The sequence below is a fragment of the Ceratotherium simum genome, chromosome 39 (assembly GCF_057802395.1).
Source record: "Ceratotherium simum simum isolate JZ-2026a chromosome 39, ASM5780239v1, whole genome shotgun sequence".
NCBI classification, from domain to species: Eukaryota; Metazoa; Chordata; class Mammalia; order Perissodactyla; family Rhinocerotidae; genus Ceratotherium; species Ceratotherium simum.
In genome coordinates, this window is record NC_141938.1 from 13,125,500 (window position 1) to 13,137,583 (window position 12,084).

General features: G+C 61.4%; 1 long non-coding RNA gene across 1 annotated transcript; it reads right to left on the reverse strand.

Moving 5' to 3' along the window:
* Window positions 1–266: 266 nt before the first annotated feature.
* On the reverse strand, window positions 267–10,804 carry LOC147912192 (uncharacterized). Its single transcript, XR_015550167.1, has 5 exons — window positions 10,298–10,804; window positions 5,034–5,456; window positions 4,543–4,640; window positions 2,543–2,633; window positions 267–734 (listed from the first exon to the last, which is right to left on the reverse strand). It is a non-coding gene; the product is annotated as an uncharacterized LOC147912192 (long non-coding RNA).
* Window positions 10,805–12,084: the final 1,280 nt, after the last annotated feature.

A 12,084-nucleotide genomic window follows, 5' to 3' on the forward strand; every position in this document is an offset into this window, starting at 1 on the left:
ATTTTCTCAAAGCATCAGAACTGGTAATAACCGTCATTAGGATAATGATTTTAATTATTATCTAATAAAAGTATATTTAGCAGCATCCGTTTGGGGAGTGTTGACAACATTGTTCGAGGCACTTTTGAAAACCTTTTCGTTGATCCCACGTCCCTCTCGGGGGACCCCCCCCCATTTTTCTGCTTCTCATTATAGCAAAATTCCCGGGGCAGCTGTCTACACTCACTGCCTGCCCCTCACTTCCCCTTCCCCCCTTCCCCCCGGAATCTGCTCCATGGGGCTCTCACGCGCCCCACACCAGGGAACCGCGCTCTGGGGAGGATGCTGCTGGCAGGAACACCCCCTTGGTGACCTCGGGGCAGGTGGAGGGGGCGGCAGGGCCCCTTCTCCCCTCGGGGAGGCTGCCACCACGTCTGCTCAGAGCAGGGAGCTGGGGGGCTGCCGGCCTGGCAAAACAATGCACCAGGTGGGTACCGCTGTCCGCCCATTGTACAGATGAGGAAACTGAGGCTTGGAGGACCTGTCGGGCCGTCCTGGGAGGAAAGGGCAGGGCTGGGGCTCCAACCCAAGGCCGTGCCCCCCAGAACCTGGTCTCTTAATGGTTCCAGTCACCAAATGCTCCCTGGGCCTCAGTTTCCTCATCCGGAAGGTGGGTTTGATTGCAGAATCCGGCAGTGAGGTTATGAGGACCCATCCCAGCATCCGAGCAGGCGGGAAATGCACCCCGGTGGGATCTGAAGAGGAAGGAGGGATGTGGAATGAGTTGGGGACAGCGCAGGGAAAGGATTCCCAAGGCTGCCGTCCCCTAGCCTCTCTCCAACCTGGGTCCTTAGATCTGCCCCCTGCCTGCGACCCCTGCCCGCGGTCACTTGGTGCCCCGGGCCGCTCCCAGGGTACAGCACCGCCTCTGTGCCCCGCCCGCAGGACCAGCATCGGCATGGCTCAGGGCTTGCCAGCGTTGCCCAGAGACGGGTGGGTAACAGGCTCTGGCCGGCACGCAGACCCCTGCCCGCCCAGCCCCGAGACCCCGGATCCAGAACAATCGGCAGGCCAGCGGGGGAGGGTGGCAGGCGGGGCTGGGGCCTTGGGGGGCCTGGGAACCTGGCAGCTCTGGGATGGTGTGCGGGGAGGGGGTCCTGAGATCAGAGGGGACGCCAAGAGGGGGTGGCACTGGGGGGGGGCAGAGGGGCGCGGCTTGGAGGGGGTGGGAGGCGCACAAAGGGAGGAGGGGTCCCCACGGGGCTCCAGAAAGTGAGACCGCCCCCTCCCCCGGGTCACCACGGGCTCGTGCCGGGAACAGGTGTGGGGGCTTCTGAAGGCAGGAATAAGGCACAATCCCTTTCGGAAGTGAAGTGACACACGCCGCACCGCTATAAATACGGACACAGCTGACTGGGGGCGGGGTGCGGGGAGAGCAGAGGGAACCTGGAGGACCCGAGAGGGGAGGGGTGGGGTGCGGGATGGGGGCGGCCCTGAGCCCCGGGGACGCGGTCAGGTTTCTGGATGGACGCGAACCCGGTGACACCACACACTCCGGACCCTGGCGTCCTGGGGCCTGGGGCGTGGACAGGACAGCGGGGCCTCCCGAGTGTCCTCAACCTTCTGAGTCCCGCCTCTCCCTGAGCCCCTTTCCCTCCCTGAGCCCCCTCCCCTTCTAAGCCACGCCCCTTCTGAGTCCCTCCCCATCTCAGCCCCACCCCTTCTCAGCCCCTCCCTATCTCAGCCCCGCCCCTTCTGAGCCCCTCCCATACCTCAGCCCCACCCCTTCTGAGCCCCTCCCTATCTCAGCCCCACCCCCTTCTGAGCCCCTCTCATACCTCAGCCCCGCCCCTTCTGAGTCCCTCCCCTATCTCAGCCCCACCCCTTCTGAGCCCCTCCCCATCTCAGCCCCACCCCATCGGAGGCCCTCCCTATCTCAGCCCCGCCCCTTCTGAGCCCCTCCCCTATCTCAGCCCCACCCCTTCTGAGCCTCCTCCCATACCTCAGCCCTGCCCCTTCTGAGCCCCTCCTCTATCTCAGCCCCGCCCCATCTGAGCCCCTCCCTATCTCAGCCCCGCCCCTTCTGGAGCCCCTCCTCTATCTCAGCCCCCGCCCCATCTGGAGCCCCTCCCCTATCTCAGCCCCGCCCCTTCTGAGCCCCTCCCTATCTCAGCCCCACCCCTTCTGAGCCTCTCCCATACCTCAGCCCCGCCCCTTCTGGAGCTCCCTCCCCTATCTCAGCCCCGCCCCTTCTGAGCCCCTCCCCTATCTCAGCCCCGCCCCTTCTGAGCCCCTCCTCTATCTCAGCCCCGCCCCATCTGAGCCCCTCCCCTATCTCAGCCCCGCCCCATCGGAGCCCCTCCTCTATCTCAGCCCCGCCCCTTCTGAGCCCCTCCCCTATCTCAGCCCCGCCCCTTCTGAGCCCCTCCCCATCTCAGCCCTGCCCCTTCTGAGCCCCTCCCCTATCTCAGCCCCGCCCCTTCTCAGCCCCTCCCCATCTCAGCCTCACCCCGTGGGAGCCCGTCTCCCATCTCAACCCCGCCCTTTCTGAGCCCCCTCTCACCTTTAGCCCCTTCCTGGACAGTCCAGATAGAAACGTGACCCCTTCGCGGTGGGGGCCTCCCTGGCCCTTCCTCGTCCGCAGCGGCACCCTCCTATTTTGTGACACGAACAGCCAGAGCTTTTGAGGTTCTGCCCTCCCCGGGTGCCCCGCGGGCCCAAGCACCCAGCAAATCTCTGCAGAGACCCCTACCTGGAACACCCAGTCCCGGGCCAGGCTCCTCACCGGAAACTGGGTAAGACAGACCCTCACCCACCCACAGGCCCCAGATCCAGCCTGGGCCTCTGCGCTCGCTTCCCGTCGAGGAGCCAATGTGGCAATGGGGGATGGGCAGAACGCCCGACTTCATCCATGCATTCATATTATTCAACAAACACTTGGTGGGCACCTGCGTCTGCAAACCTGTGCTGGGGCCAGTGATACAGCCCCACTCCAGGGGGCTCACAGTCCAGGAGGGGAGACAGTCAGCGGGGGATGGGGGTCACAGGGCTGTGATGGGGCCACACAGGCAGCTCTGGGGGTCAGGGAGCTGGTGGGTCGGGGAAGGCTTCATCTAAACGGAGGGCTAAAAGCATTAGGGGCTAAGGCAGGGTGTTCCCGGCAGAGAGACAGCAAGTGCAAAGGCCCTGAGGCAGGAGCAAGAGTCCCCGTCTTGACGTCCCAGCTTTGCTGTGAGCTGGACAAGTGACGGCCTCTTTCTGAGCCTTGGTTTCACAGTAACCAAGGAGAGGGCTTGGCCGGGCGCCTGGGACACAGCAGGCGCTCCATAAATATTGGCCAAATGTTGGTGCAGGAACTGAGGTCTGGAGGACCGTGATGAAAGAGAAGACGCGTGGCCGCGTCTGGGGGTGGGTGGTCGGGGCGGCTTGTGACCTCCTTTGCTGGCCAAGGTGCCCCCTTCCCCTGGGCCCCTCCTCCCTGGCCCACCCGTCCTCCGCCAGCTGTCCCGCCATGTGTGCGCCGGCGTGTCCAGAGCGGACGCCTGTTCCGGAACACCTGATGCTTCGCTTCCCAGGGATTTCAGAGGGGTGGATGCACGGACGTTCAGCTGCCACACAGGCTTAACCCTGGAGCCTGGGCGCCAGGTCTTCAGAGGCCCCACGCCGTCCCTCTTGACCCGGTAGAGAGTCCTGGCCCTGCTCCCAACCTTAGCCGGAAACACCCCACTTCGACTCCTAGCTCTGGCACTGCTTGGCTGTGTGGCCTTGGGGAAATCACTCAACCTCTCTGGTCCCGACCTCCACCAAGGCTAATAACAGCTCACACATGCGCAGCGCGTGTGCTGTGCCTGGGGCTGTGTTTAGAGCCTTTCCACTCTGAGTTCGCAAGTACTATTGAACCCATTTCCCGGATGAGAAAACTGAGGCCCAGAGAGGCTAAGCATTTGCCCAAAGTCACAAAGCTGTGTAACTAGGACCCCACTGGGGTCAACAATATCCTTCTTCTCTTGCGCCCGTGTGGTAACACCTAGCACATCGGGAACGCCCCGTGTATAGGGCTGTTATTATTATTGCTGCGGCTGCCTCGTTATTGTTCTACCTCGTGAGAAAACAGAGAGACAACTCGGAAATGCAGGGCAAAGGAGGGCCGCACGGGCTCTCCACGTGCCACTGGGGTGTGGGCTCAGCCCACAGGCTAGTTTCTTTTGATTTGCTGTCCCATACGGGACCACCAGCCGCGGGCGACTATGTAAATTTAAAGGCAAATCAATTAAAATGAAATAAAATTAAAAATCCAACTCCTCCCTCCCAGGAGCCCCGGGGAAACACAGGTTTCGACAGGTCCACGTCACGGAAAGTTCTACTGGGCCGCGTGGCTCTACCGGAGACTTTCCTCTAACTGTCTGATCGGAGCCCAGGCCCTGGTAAGTTACAAGGGCTCTGTAAGGGGCTTGTAGCTTTCTGTCTGGCAGCAAAGAGACCCCCCATTCGGGCTTGGGGGACATCCGTCTAGTCTCGTCTTATTCTAACATTTTTTAAAAAAAGCAAAATCCTGGTAAATACCCGGTGCGCGTAGACCCAGCTTGACCGCTGCGCTGGTTCCATGCAAAACACGTGTGTCCTCTGCGCTGGGCCCAAGCACGTCTGCCACTTGCTGGGAGCTGTGTGTTGACAGCCCCATTGTGCAAATGGGGAAACTGAGGCCGGCTCCCCGCCTCCCAAGCCCAGGCACGCCGGCTGCGCGCAGGGCTCCCCCCCCAGCTGCATGCAGCGCAGAGAAGCAGCTCCGAGAACCTTCCTCCTCCCGAGGCGGCCAGAACCAGGTCAGCCCACCGCTGGGACATCAAAGGGAATCTATAAATACAGCTGCGGCAGGGAAAATAGACACTTCCCCGCCCTCCCGGCCCTGCCGCTCTCCCGCCCGGGTCTGTGACGGCGGGGCTCCCACCCCGGCCCCCGGCCCCGGGACCCCTCCTGGACAGCAGGGGAGGGAGGCCGCCCAGCCTCTGCTGCCCTCCCCTCCCCCGGCCCGGCGATTCTGGGGTGAGGATTACCGGGTTGTGGAAATCTTGGGATCCCAGAGCCCTGGCATCTTCCTTCCTCCTCTCAGGGAGGGCTTCTGCGCTGTGTGGGGCGCTGGGAAGCTGTCAGGGCCGAGGCAGGCAGTTCAGACGTGGCCGGGGCAGCCAGGAGGGCTTCCTGGAGGAGGTGATGGGAGCTGAGCGCAAAGGAGGATGGGAGAGACGGGAGGTGAAGAGCCGGGTTGGAGAGGAGGCTGCAGGGGAAGCGGTTGCGGTCCTCCTGGATTCTTCTCTCCTCAAGTCTACCATCTCTGCATCCAAAGTGCCTCTCAAGTACACCTATTCCTCTCCCGCTCCGTGGCCCCTGTCCTGGTCCACGCCCCCATGTGGCTCCCATAGTGCAGTCGCCTCCTCCCTGGTGCCCCAGGGCCACTGCTGTGCTGGGTGCATCATTCTCTGCAAGACAGCCAAAGGGACCTTTTCAAAAGTTAAATCAGATCATCTCACTTGCTCACTATAAACTCTCCCATGGCTCCCTAGCGCCCTTGAAATAAAATCCAAACTTTTCCCCATGCCCCCGTCCCCGCCCTGCCCTCCCTCCTCCGTCTCTCCCCTTCGCTCCCTCGGCTCCAGCCACACGGGCCTCCTCGCTGTTCCTCCAACACGCCAGGCCCATCCTGCCCCAGGGCCTTTGCCCGTGCTGGTCCCGCTGCCCTTCCCTATTTCTTCTCCAAACTGTCTCCTACTCCTCCTTCAGGTCTCAGCTCAAATGTCACCTCTTCTGAGAGGCCCTCCCTGATGCCCCCAGACAGCGGCTGCTCCTCATTCTCCTTTCTTCCTGGCCCTTCTGATGATCTGAAATTATTTTAGCCATTCGCTCATTTCTGTGGATGCCGGGAGAGGGCAGAGACCCCCGCCCAGACCTCACCTCCGTGGGCCTCAGTTTCCCCATTTGTAAAATGGGGCCCTTGGGGAGGCTGCCTGCCTGATTTGTCATTGAAGTTACTATTTCCCTGGCGCACCGCTTGCCCGGTTCTGTCGACTCGTAATCATATGCTAATTAATGCAGATTTTATGCAAACGACAGGAGTATTGATTTATTTCTCCCCCTCCCCAGAAATTTTCCCCTGGCTCAGGGGACCCGGAAGCTGGGGAGGGGGTAGCTGTCTGAGCCCACGTCCCTGGGGGATCCACACTCAAGGGGGTGAGGCTGGGGGGTGGGACGGAACAAGAAACTGAGAGGGAGGCAGTGAGAGAGCAAGATGGAGAGACGAGGCAGGGGCGGGGAGGTGGAGAGAGAAACACGGTGGGCAGGGGGGTGGGGGGGGCGGGAGGCAGGGAAAAGCTTGGAGTTTTTGAGGAGCCAAATGAATTCCAAACTCCTCTGCTTGCACAACCTGCCCCTGTCCCCTCCGGCCCTCCCCTCCTCCCTCTTTCCCTTGGCTCCAGCCACAGGGGCCTCCTCGCTGTCCCTCCAACATGCCAGGCCCAGTCCTGCCCCAGGGCCTTTGCACAGGCTGTTCCCTCCACCTGGAGCTCTCTTCCCCCACACACCTGCATGATTTTCTCCCTCACCTCCTTCAGGTCTCTGCTCAGACGTCACCTCCTCCGTGAGGCCTCCCCTGACCACCTGTTTAAAATCTCCCCACCCGGGCACTTTCCGTCTTCCTTCCTTGCTTAATTTTTATCCTTAGCATCATCTGGCCCGGGAATAGATTTCATTCATTTCCGTTGCTTCCTGTCTGTCTCCCCTATTGGAACATCAGCTCACGAGGCCGGAGACTTCTCTATCCTGTCCACTGCTGTCCCCGGCGACTGGAACAAGAGGGGCATCCAGTCGGTGCTCAATAAATACTTATGTAAGTCAATCGCCTGCCCTGAGCTCTGAGCTCTGCCAGGACAGGGCCCGGCTCTGTCTTGGTCACCGCTGTGTCCCCAGCGCGGCCCAGCAGAGTCCAGTCCACACTAGATGCTCGATAAAGTCAGCTGGATAAACAGGTCAGTGAGGCCCCGCTCCCTGAAGCTGAGCCTGTCCCCGCGGGGCGCGGAGGGACCGAGGAGGATGGGCGTGGAGAGCGAGCTCCGGGCCGCCAGCCGCACCTCCGCACGCTGACGCCACCGTCACCTGGGTCGCGAGCCTGGTGGCAATGACGGAACCGCCACCAGCTGAGGTCATTCACACTCACCCTCCACCGTCGCCGTCTGTTTTTATCTCCACAACAGTTTTGATTCTCCTTTTTTTAAAATTGTGGTAAAATATACATAACGTAATATTTATTGTTTTAATCAGTTTTAAGTGCACAGCTCAGCGGCATGAAGCACATTCACACTGTCGTGCAACCGTCCCCACCATCCGTCTCCAGAACTTTCCATCTCCCCAAGCTGAGACTCTGTCCCCAGGAAACACTGACTCCCCTCCCCTCCCCCAGCCCCTGGCCCCACCATCTACTTTCTGTCTCTGTGGATGTGACTCCTCTAGGGGCCTCCTGTGAGGGGCTCACACAGTGTCTGTCCTTCTGTGTCTGGCTCATGTCACTGAGCAACGTGTCCTCAAGGTCCATCCACGTTGGAGCAGGTGTCAGAATCTCCTTCCTTTTCATGGCTGCGTAATATTCCAGTGTGTGGATGGACCACGTTGTGTGTATCCATCATCCATCCGTGGACACTTTGGGAGTTTCTACATTTTGACTGTTGTGAACGATGCTGCTGTGAACACAGGTGTGCGGAGATCTGTTCTCAGTGCACAAGCATCTGTTCCAGCCGCCCGTTTTTCTCTGTTGCCAACGCTCTGAACAATGTTAGGACCGTCAAGGCCCCTTCTCACAACTTCCAAGGGAGAATGAAGTTGGGGGAAAAACATCAAGAAGAAACGTGGAATTTCATAATCTCACAGGAAGGGAGAAAGAAGCCCGCCTTTACAAAGTACCTACTACGTGCCAGGCCCTGGCATCTTTAGAAACATCCCCATGTTAAACAACTTGAACGCAGCTGGGAGGTGGCAAGCCTGGTCCGTGAGCCTGCAGAGAGCACACCCATTCCGCCTCGGGCTTGCTTGCCTCTGATGACGGGCAGCTCACCACTCCATCATTGATTCAAAAATGAATTAGCAAGATGATTTTAGAGGAAAGACATCGTGGGGTGGTAAAGAGGTGCCCTCCTCTCCACTTGGGATGGTCAAGGAAGGTCTCTCGGAGAAAAGGACATTGGCCAGACACATGAGGATCTTTCCAAACAGAGGCAGCAGCCAGTGCAAAGGCCCTGAGGCAGGACTGAGATCCGTGTGTTCGCTAGGCCAGGACGGGAGCCCAAGGGAGGAAAAATTTTGAGCAGAGAGAATGTGACACTTTCCACATCTCCTCAGGGACGCTGGTCTCCTGCCCTCTGTGTGCCTCAGTTTCCTATCCCTACCCAAGGACAGACCCCAGGGAGCTCGAAGGTCCCTGGATCCCTCCCACCTCCCCTTTCTGGGGACCAGAGTGCCCCGTGCCTCATTTGCATATGCAGATGAGGCTTTGGGTGGGGAGGATTCTGGGACAACCCAGGACACACCCCGGGCATTTCTGGGGGATTTCGCTAGTTCTGAGCCGGAGGAAGCGCTAGAAGCTATAATTGCTTAATTTCCATTCGCAAATCAGGCAGAGCAGGCGGTGAATCCTGCCGCTTCCCTCTCTCGTGCTCCCCGGGGGCCTGCGCGGCACTCAGCTCCAGCCGGACGCACCGTCGGCTGAGCCACGGCCCTGGGTCCGAGGAGCTGGAGAAGGCAGGTGTCAGGCTGGGCGGGCTCCAGCCGCTCCCCACCGGCCGCCTCGCTGAAGGCCCACTGTGCGCTCCAGCTTCACATGCGTCCTCTGTCTCCACCACGATGAAAGGGGACTCGGGTGCACTCTGGGGCCAGGCGTCCTGGGTTCAAATCCCAGCCCCGGCTCAAAATGTGCAAAGTGCCCAGAGTTGGGCAGTGCACACAGTAGGTGCTTCCTAAGTGCTTCTGAGGTTATTCTGTCACTCGATACCCCTCCCCCCGCCTGGAGAGGTGGCCTCGTGTTGCCCCATTTTGCCAATGAGGGAACTGAGTGACCCTGGGCTCACTCCTTGTCCCACCGGGCCTCAGTTTCCCCATCCATACGATGAGGGCAGGTGCCGGAAAGCTCTCAGGCCCCCATTCATTCATTCGTTCATTCATTTGTTCAACACATGTGTGACTGCCAACCCCTGTTCTAGACCCCAGGACACAGCGGAGACCAAGGCCGACCCCGGCCCTGCCCTGGCAGAGCTGACTGTGGGGGGGAAAATCGGCAGAGAAACAAGTAAATGGATAAAAGAAATACTGTTGGTGAAAAGTACAGCCAAGCAGTCCACGTGGAGAAAAGGGGGTGATTATTCAGAGTGGGGATGTTGGGGGAACGTTTGGCTAAGACCCGGCGTAGGTGAGGGAGGCAGCCATTCAGAGATCTGGGGGAAGACAGCACAGCCGTGCAAAGGCCCTGGGGCTGGGCTGTGTTTGACATGTTCGAGGAACAGTGAGGAGGCCGGTGTGACTGAAGCAGAGTGATGGGGGGAGGGCGGGAGGAGATGGTGCCTGGGGGGACTTCTGGATGAAGGGGACACAGGGCAGGGTCATGGACGAGGCTCCTAGACACACACCAAGACAGAACTACCATATAGGCCTTCCCCAGGGCTGCCTGCTGCCCTCCAGCCCCCATTCGTGCCCATGTCCCTGAGATTTCTGGATAACAAGCAATTATTGAGTACCTACCGTGTGCGGCGCTGTTCTAGCCAATGGGGATTCAGCAGGGAACGAAACGGTGCCATGGGGGAGACAATGTACAATGTTTGGTTGTGAAAATTAAAATGAAGAAAATTAAGCAGAGTGAGAGGACAGAAAGGGACAGCGTGTGGCTGTGGCTGCGGAAGTCAGGGTGGGCCTCCCTGTGGAGGTGACATTTGAGCTGAGACTTGGAGGAGGGGACCGGCCATATGGAGATCTGTGGGGAGAGCATTCCAGGGGAACAGAGAGAGAACAGCAAGTGCAAAGGCCCTGGGGTACAAAACTACACATTCGGAGACACTGCCAAGTCCTTAGCAGCTGCACCCACAACATTTCAGAATTGAGCCCTCCCCTCCTCCTCCTCCAGGAAGCCCCCCCTGGATCCTCATGCTTCCAGATGGGAGTGTCACTCATGAGGGGGTGAAGAAGCAATGCAGGGAGGGTGGGTGCCAGGCTCTGAGGTGCCCAGGCAGAGGGCAAGGAGAGGCTATTGAGACCCCCACTCACTCGGCCCGGTTCCCCAGTCACTTACCTTAAGAGCTTTCCAAGCTGGGGGGGTTCCTGAGCCCCTGGAAATGATGAAAAAGCCTGGGGTTCAAATTCCAGCTCCATTTCCTGGCTATGGGAGCGCCCATTTCTCTCCGGGCCTCAGTCTCCACGCCTGAAAATGGGATATAACGGTAGCTGTGTTCTAGAACCGTGGGGCTGCATACAGCAGGTGCTCAATAGATGTTAGCTCATCGTTAGAATTATTAATATATGCACGATACGGGGCATGTCGCGGGCAGCAGGCCCAGGGATGCTGGGCAGGCCTGGACAGGGCCGCACCCTCTCTGGGCACCAGTTCCCCCAAATCCTCCAGGGGGGTATGAACTTGGGGATGGGTCCAGGAGAGGAGGCAGGGGTCAAAGGGCAGGGGGCGGGAAGGGTCAGGGCCCGGCCGCGCGCGCTCCGGGCGGTTAGCTCCGCGGAGGGACCAGCTGGGCGGCTCTGGCGGCGCATCTGCCGCGCGAGCAGCTGCCGCTCTGGGGGGGCCGCGGGGGGGGGGGGGTCGGCGGGGGGGAAATCTGCCAGGGGGAGCGCGCCTGCGCGGCCCAGCTGCCGGCTCGGGGGGGGGGGGGGGGGGGCGCCCCGCAGCCGCCCGGACCCCGGCCCGCCCCCACGTGCCTCCGCGGGAGGGGAGCCCTGACGTCACAGCCCGCCTCGGCCAATCAGAGCTGCCCTCTCCGAGCCCCCGGGGGATTCCCAGGCCAGAGCCGGGACCCCAACCCTGGGCTCCGGAGGGGGCCCGTCCCTGGCGGGGGAGACCGAGGCCTCGGCGCCCCCCCCCCCCCCCCCCCGCCAAGCCGCTGCCCCCGGCCGGGCTCCTGCGCGGCCCAGAGAGGGTGAGGGCCCGGCGGGGGTCACACAGCGCGGCGGCGGGGGCAGCGCAGATCGGGGCGCAGGCCGCGGGCTCTCCCTCCCCGCGGGCCCCCTCGGGGGTCTCCCCGGGCCCCTCGGACCCGGGGCCGCAGCCCCGCCGCGCTGGGAGGAAGGTGTCGGTGGCCGCGGGCGCCCGCAAAACCCGCACCGGAGCGCGCCCGGGCCGGAGCGGGACGCGAGCGCGGAGCTGCCCAGCCCGGCCTGAGCGCATGGGGAAACTGAGGCCCAGGGGGCGGGCTTGGCTCACAGTCACACTACAGGAGGGTGCTGCTGGCGCTGGTGACCTCGGGCGAGGCCTGGCCCTCCCCGGGCCTCTCTGGCTCCTGCGGACTTCCTGCCACCCTCCTCCAGGTCAGGGCTCAGACAGCCAGGAGCCCGGGGCAGGGGGCGGGAGCGGCCCGGCCTGACCTCGCCCTGGTCCGGGGCATGAAAGACCCATTCATGGCCGCTGAGGCCTGGTGGCAGCTGAGCCGCCCGCGGGGGTGGCGCCTTTGTGCAAGCAGGTTCCTCTGCCTGTGTGCCCTTCCCACCGCCCCACCCCGCATCCCGCGTGCTTTGCCAAATCTGTGGTCTTCCTGCGGCCCCCGAATCACCTCCTCGTGGTCCTCCTGGACCCCCCGCCCGGTCTCAGCTCCTCCTCCAGCTCAGCCTCTATCTGTCCCCTGGGGTCTGCAGCCATTTGTTTTTCTGTCCCCGTTGCTAGACTGAAGGCACCAGCTGGTTCCTCTTGGTAACTGCTCAGCCCAGATCTGGCACACAGTAGGTGCTCAATAAATGTTTGTGGAAGAAATAGGTTGCAGAGGAGCCCACTTGGGCTGAGGGCACGCCCGGGGATGGGCACGGCCTGGGTGATGGCATGGAGGTGGGAGGAAGGGGCAGAGCCCGGATGCCAAGCTG